This window comes from Mizuhopecten yessoensis, unplaced genomic scaffold (genome assembly GCF_002113885.1).
Source record: "Mizuhopecten yessoensis strain PY_sf001 unplaced genomic scaffold, ASM211388v2 scaffold3311, whole genome shotgun sequence".
NCBI classification, from domain to species: domain Eukaryota; kingdom Metazoa; phylum Mollusca; class Bivalvia; order Pectinida; family Pectinidae; genus Mizuhopecten; species Mizuhopecten yessoensis.
The window spans coordinates 284,208-292,695 of NW_018404981.1; positions in this window are offsets into that span (position 1 = coordinate 284,208).

Genomic DNA, 8,488 nt, shown 5'->3' on the forward strand with positions numbered 1-8,488 from the left:
CTTTTATAACACCCTAGACGGTAGATCTACAGAGATCCAGTCGACCTTTATATTGCACAGAGACGCATATATTACGTCTCTGTATATAACAGTCGACTGGCTCTCTGTAGATCTACTGACTTGAGAAAACAAAGGGTTTTATTTGAAATTTTCGAACACATTTCATTAATTTACTTGTATTATTTTTCTTATCTCTAATAATAGATTATCCGATCAAGTATTACATTATACGGATAATGTTAAGTCATATTAAGAAATATGCCCGAATTCAAGATTTTGCGTATATAAAATATTTCAATTTTAGGTGAGACACAATCCGCATGATATCACATTTTGATGATGATGATGGTGGTGGTGGTTGTGGTGTGTGCGAGTTAGGTGTGAGTGTGTCCTTGCGAGTGTCTTTGTACACCCTCCTCTCACCGTCTATAGTGTATGTAACGTATTACACCCTCCTCTCTCTGTCTAAGTATGTAACGTATTACACCCTCCTCCAACTGTCTATACTGTAACAGTATGTAACGTATCACACCCTCATCTCACTGTCCATAGTGTATGTAACGTATTACACCCTCCTCTCACTGTCTATACCATTACTGTATGCAACGTATTACACCCTCCTATCACTGTCTATAGTGTATGTAACGTATTACCCCCTCCTCTCTCTGTCTAAGTATGTAACGTATTACACCCTCCTCCAACTGTCTATACTGTAACAGTATGTAACGTATCACACCCTCATCTCACTGTCCATAGTGTATGTAACGTATTACCCCCTCCTCTCACTGTCTATAGTGTAGGTAACGTATCACACCCTCATCTCACTGTCAATAGTGTATGTAACGTATTACACCCTCCTCTCACTGTCTATAGTGTAGGTAACGTATCACACCCTCATCTCACTGTCAATAGTGTATGTAACGTATTACACCCTCCTCTCACTGTCTATACCATTACTGTATGTAACGTATTACACCCTCCTATCACTGTCTATAGTGTATGTAACGTATCACACCCTCCTCTCACTGTCTATAGTGTATGTAACGTATTACACCCTCCTCTCACTGTCTATAGTGTATGTAACGTATCACACCCTCCTCTCACTGTCTTTAGTGTATGTAACGTATTACACCCTCCTCTCTCTGTCTAAGTATGTAACGTATTACACCCTCCTCCCACTGTCTATACTGTAACAGTATGTAACGTATCACACCCTCATCTCACTGTCCATAGTGTATGTAACGTATTACACCCTCCTCTCACTGTCTATAGTGTATGTAACGTGTTACACCCTCCTCTAACTGTCTATAGTGTATGTAACGTATTACACCCTCCTCCCACTGTCTATAGTGTATGCAACGTATTACACCCTCCTCTCACTGTCTATACTGTATGTAACGTGTTACTCCCTCCTCTCACTGTCTTTAGTGTATGTAACGTGTTACACCCTCCTCTCACTGTCTATACTGTGTGTAACGTGTTACACCCTCCTCTCACTGTCTATACTGTGTGTAACGTGTTACACCCTCCTCTCACTGTCTATAGTGTATGTAACATATCGCATCCTCCTCTCACTGTCTATAGTGTATGTAACGAATTATACCCTCCTCTCACTGTCTATAGTGTATGCAACGTATAACACCCTCCTCTCACTGTTTTTAGAGTATGTAACGTATCACACCCTCCTCTCACTGTCTATAGTGTATGCAACGTATTACACCTTCCTCTCACTGTCTATAGTGTATGTAACGTAGTACACCCTACTCTCAATGTCTATAGTGTATGTAACGTATAACACCCTCCTCTCACTGTTTTTAGAGTATGTAACGTATCACACCCTCCTCTCACTGTTTTTAGTGTATGTAACGCATCACCCCCTCCTCTCACTGTCTATAGTGTATGTAACGAATTACACCCTCCTCTCACTGTTTTTAGTGTATGTAACGTATCACTCCCTCCTCTCACTGTCTATAGTGTATGTAACATATCGCATCCTCCTCTCTCTGTCTATAGTGTATGTAACGTATTACACCCTACTCTCAATGTCTATAGTGTATGTAACGTATAACACCCTCCTCTCACTGGTTTTAGTGTATGTAACGTATCACACCCTCCTCTCACTGTATATAGTGTATGTAACGTATCACCCCCTCCTCTCACTGTCTATAGTGTATGTAACGTGTTACCCCCTCCTCTCACTGTCTATAGTGTATGTAACGAATTACACCCTCCTTTCAATATCTATAGTGTATGTAACGTGTTACTCCCTCCTCTCACTGTCTTTAGTGTATGTAACGTGTTACTCCCTCCTCTCACTGTCTTTAGTGTATGTAACGTATTACACCCTCCTCTCTCTGTCTAAGTATGTAACGTATTACACCCTCCTCCAACTGTCTATACTGTAACAGTATGTAACGTATAACACCCTCATCTCACTGTCCATAGTGTATGTAACGTAGTACACCCTCCTCTCACTGTCTATAGTGTATGCAACGTATTACACCCTCCTCTCACTGTCTATACCATTACTGTATGTAACGTATTACACCCTCCTATCACTGTCTATAGTGTATGTAACGTATTACACCCTCCTCTCACTGTCTATAGTGTATGTAACGTATCACACCCTCCTCTCACTGTCTATAGTGTATGTAACATATCGCATCCTCCTCTCACTGTCTATAGTGTATGTAACGTATTACACCCTCCTTTCAATATCTATAGTGTATGTAACGTGTTACACCCTCCTCTCACTGCCTATATTGTATGTAACGTATCACACACTCCTCTTACTGTCTATATTGTATGTAACGTATTACACCCTCCTCTCACTGTCTATAGTGTATGTACCGTATCACCCCCTCCTCTCACTGTCTATAGTGTATGCAACGTGTTACACCCTTCTCTCACTGTCTATATAGTGTATGTAACGTACCACACCCTCCTCTGACTGTCTATAGTGTATGTAACGTATTATACCCTCCTCTCACTGTCTATAGTGTATGCCACGTATTACACACTCCTCTCACTGTCTATAGTGTATGTAACATATCGCATCCTCCTCTCACTGTCTATAGTGTATGTAACGTGTTACACCCTCCTATCACTGCCTATATTGTATGTAACGTATCACACCCTCCTCTTACTGTCTATATTGTATGTAACGTATTACCCCCTCCTCTCACTGTCTATATAGTGTATGTAACGTACCACACCCTCCTCTGACTGTCTATAGTGTATGTAACGTATTATACCCTCCTCTCACTGTCTATAGTGTATGCCACGTATTACACACTCCTCTCACTGTCTATAGTGTATGTAACGTATACACCCTCCTCTCACTGTTTTTAGTGTATGTAACGTACCACACCCTCCTCTCACTGTCTATAGTGTATGTACCGTATCACCCCCTCCTCTCACTGTCTATAGTGTATGTAACGTATTACCCCCTCCTCTCACTGTCTATACTGTATGCAACGTATTACACCCTCCTCTCACTGTCTATATAGTGTATGTAACGTATCACACCCTCCTCTCACTGTCTATAGTGTATGTAACGTATTACACTCTCCTCTCACTGTCTCTAGTGTATGCAACGAATTACACACTCCTCTCACTGTCTATATAATGTTCATTACACCCTCCTTCAATTGTCTATAGCGTAGAATAAAATATTAAAATAGCATTTCCATGTGGTAGTATTTGACGAGACTGTTCACAGGAGTGTGGATTATTTTTTCATTCCTAATAATACATTTTGTGTATTTTTATGTAAATAGAATACATACATCATACAGTGAACTACAGTATGTCTTTTGTCACATCATCTGTATTTGTTCCAATGATTGTTTCATAATTTGTAGAAGTCATATTTGAAATAAGATATGTGTTTACGTGGGGCAGTCGCCAGGTACCCTTTGTACTCCTGCTTTCATCCACCACCAAAACCTGGCACGTCTTTAAATGACCATAGCTTTGCATAGGACGTTAACACAAACAAACAAACAAACAAACCAAAGAATGCCAGAAGTTTTATTTCAGGAATGCGTTTCGGATTCCTCAATATTTACAGCATAGTTCGCTATGTATATTGGAAACACTGCTGTATACGTATCTCGTATGATTAAAGTGTTTGAATTTTGTTTGACATGTTATCTTTGTTAAATATCTACATTAGAGTGATTAATGTACTGATGAAGAACGATGTTTAAGTGGTACACCCTTATTGACCATCACGTTTTGGCCATTTATATACTGTATTGTACGTATGACTACTCCACACATGTGTAGATTACTTCTTACACTGACGGCCCTACACAGGTGAGTTACAAACCACCTTTAGCTTGGTGTTCCCTTAAGAATAGTTGATGTTTCGCTTTTTTCAATAAATCTAAAACAAAATGCGTGCAAAAATGAAAGCCGTTCATGCGATACCAAGGGAGCGTTTTTCGTTTTGCATTCCTTCAAATTCCTCATTCAAACTTTGCGGGGGGGGGGGGGGGGGGGGGATAAAATAAAATATAATATATAAAAAATCAAGAACCAAAAAGGTGCCCGAAGGCCTCATCTGTATGTGTCTCGGGGATACTGTGAACATCTATAGGTGTGGATAATTGGCGATCAATTATGTGTAATAGGTATGGTGTTGAAATCCTGTTAAACTGGTTACTATCGATGACGGTGACAGATCCAAACCTGTCATACATACCCGAGAGCATTGGAAAGTAATGAGATACTTAAATAAATCAACTTCAAGTCATGTGCTTATTTTTCAGGTTTTCATATTATCTTTGTGTTTAGTTCACTTCCGTTCCGTGGATGTATTCGATTTTCTTTGGTCACTACCGCAGGGATATGTCACATGCCATAAAACTGAAGATAAATGAGCGTCACAATATACCGTGACGCCAATTATATATTTGACACGCTCCTGTGGTCACTACACGGTATAACTTGTAAGCATTAAATTAAAATACTTGTTTAACCATTGAATTGTGTCTCAATCAGACAGGATCAAAACCGTTTTGTCTCCCTTTTCCTGATTTCAGCTATTTGACTCTGTATATGTTTTGTCGTCAATGTTCGCAAAGCTCTTACAAATTCATTACAAAATTAAGGTCTGGCTTTCCTCAGGGAGCTGTACACTTAGCCTAGTTTTCCGTTCCCTGTTGTGTTTTTAATCCGATTCCGTATGTGTTCTTACAAAGGGATCTGCATTTCTTTACTTATAGTGCATTTGTGAAATATCATGTTATATAGCATAGAAATTGTGGTTTTCTCATAAATATTTCAAATTCCTTTCATAATATTAAGTTCAGTTTGACGGAGCCGCCTTGTATATGAAAATGAAAATAATTATAGAGACGATAAAATGTTAGGTCGTATTTTAAAACCAGTGTACTTCTGTGCGCAACAAAATTAGGAAGGTGTATGCTCGAGTCATGCTTTCTGTCTGTCTGTTTGTCCGTTTGCCTGTCTGTAGTCATGATTTGTCTTTGCCCCCTTTGATAAAAAAAGTATACAAAGGTCATGATTTTGTTTTGATAGGTCTTCTTTGGGCTTCCATCCTAGGTACTCGCTGAACACATGTCCTTATAGTTCCCTTCCAATATCCGTGAACTAGTGTAGGGCTTACCAAAAACATAGGTCGTTATGTGTACGTATTAGTTATATTTTTCTTATAAAACAGAGTTGCTGCCCCTTTTTATGCATTAGCATTGACCAGGCATTTATTTCTGTATGTTATATAAAGAAATGGGACCATGATCAGTGACTATTTAGTCTTGAAGGTTTAGTTTCCTTTTCAACGATAGCTTTGTTCTGCAATTTAAATACCGTGTGACACCTCGTCTCAGATACTTTTACTGTGTCTGTATGGAAACTTATCATTAGCGGGAAGGAAAGTGAAGCTCTCTGGGCCAAACTGTAAATATATTACTGAAAGCGAGACTCTCCGGGCAAATCTGTAAATATACCATTGCAAGGGGGCTTCCTTGGACGCTTGGAATCCACCACGTGACCCTGTCTTTATCAATATGCTATTTTAAACATGGTACTATTTTATACTTTTGCTAACAAGTCACCAATATTTTGTCAAATTAATAGTTCTTAATAGTGAACGCAGGATTGTAGATACAAGTTATTGCAACTTACTAATTAACGCTCTCTCTGGGTTCATACATTCATAGAACTTACTAACGCTCTCTCCGGCATCATACATTCATAGAACTTAATAACGCGCTCTCTGGTATCATACATTCATAGAACTTACTAACGCTCTCTCTGGCATCATACATTCATAGAACTTAATAACGCTCTCTCTGGCATCATACATTCATAGAATTTACTAACGTCCTCTTCGACATCATACATCTTTACAACTTAAAAACGTCCTCTCCGGCATCATACATCCTTACAACTTTCAAACGTTCTCTCCGACATCATACACCATTACAACTTATAAACGTCCTCTCCAGCATCATACATCTTTACAACTTATAAACGTCCTCTCCGGCATCATACACCATTACAACTTATAAACTTCCTCTCCGACATCATACATTCTTACAACTTACATACGTCCTCTCCGGCATCCTCCTCCATTACAACTTATAAACGTCCTCTCCGGCATCATATATCATTACAACTTATAAACGTCCTCTCCGGCATCATACATTTTTACAACTTATAAACGTCCTCTCCGGCATCATACACCATTACAACATATAAACGTCCTCTCCGGCATCATACATTCTTACAACTAATAAACGTCCTCTCCGGCATCATAAACCATTACAACATATAAACGTCCTCTCCGGCATCATAAACCATTACAACTTTTAAACTTCCTCTCCGGCATCATACATTCTTACTACTTACAAACGTCCTCTCCGGCATCATACACCATCACAACTGACTAACGTCCTCTCCGACATTATACATTCTTAAAACTTACTAACGACCTCTCCGGCATCATACACCATTACAACTTATAAACGTCCTTTCCGGCATCATACATCTTTACAACTTATAAACGTCCTCTCCGACATCATACATCCTTACAACTTACTAACGTCCTCTCCGGAATCATCCACCATTGCAACTTATAAACGTCCTCTCCGGCATCATACACCATTACAACTTACTAACGTCCTCTCCGACATCATACACCATTACCACTTATAAACGTCCTCTCCGACATCATACATCCTTACAACTTACTAACGTCCTCTCCGGAATCATCCACCATTGCAACTTATAAACGTCCTCTCCGACATTATACATTCTTAAAACTTACTAACGACCTCTCCGGCATAATACACCATTACAACATATAAACGTCCTCTCCGGCATCATACATTCTTAAAACTTATAAACGTCCTCTCCGGCATAATACACAATTACAACATATAAACGTCCTCTCCGACATTATACATTCTTAAAACTTACTAACGTCCTCTCCGGCATAATACACCATTACAACATATAAACGTCCTCTCCGACATTATACATTCTTAAAACTTACTAACGTCCTCTCCGGCATCATCCCCAATTACAACTTACTAACGTCCTCTCCAACATCAGACATTCTTACAACTTACAAACGTCCTCTCCAGCATCATACATTCTTACTACTTACAAACCTCCCCTTCCGGCATCATCCACCATTACAACTTACTAACGTCCTCTCCAACATCATACATGCTTACAACTTACAAACGTCCTCTCCGGCATCTTACACCATTACAACTTATAAACGTCCTCTCCGACATCATACATTCTTACAACTTACAAACGTCCTCTCCGGCATCATACATTCTTACTACTTACAAACGTCCCCTTCCGGCATCATCCACCATTACAACTTATAAACGTCCTCTCCGGCCTCATACATTCTTACAACTTATAAACGTCCTCATCGGCATCATACACCATTGCAACTTATAAACGTCCTCTCCCGCATCATACATTCTTACAACTTACAAACGTCCTCACCGGCATCATACACCATTACAACTTTCTAACGTCCTCTCCGACATCATACACCATTACCATTACAACTTATAAACGTCCTCTCCGGCAACAAACACCATTACAACTTATAAACCTCCTCACCGGCATCATACACCATTACAACTTTCTAACGTCCTCTCCGACATCATACACCATTAAAACTTATAAACGTCCTCCCGGCATCATACACCATTGCAACTTACTTACTAACGACCTCTCCGGCATAATACACCATTACAACATATAAACGTCCTCTCCGGCATCATACATTATTACAACTTATAAACGTCCTCTCCGGCCTCATACATTCTTACAACTTACTAACGTCCTCTCCGGCATCTTACACCATTACAATTTATAAACGTCCTTTCCGGATTTATACACATAAACCTCCTCACCGGCATCATACACCATTACAACTTATAATCCTCCTCTCCGGCATCATACACCATTACAACATATAAACGTCCTCTCC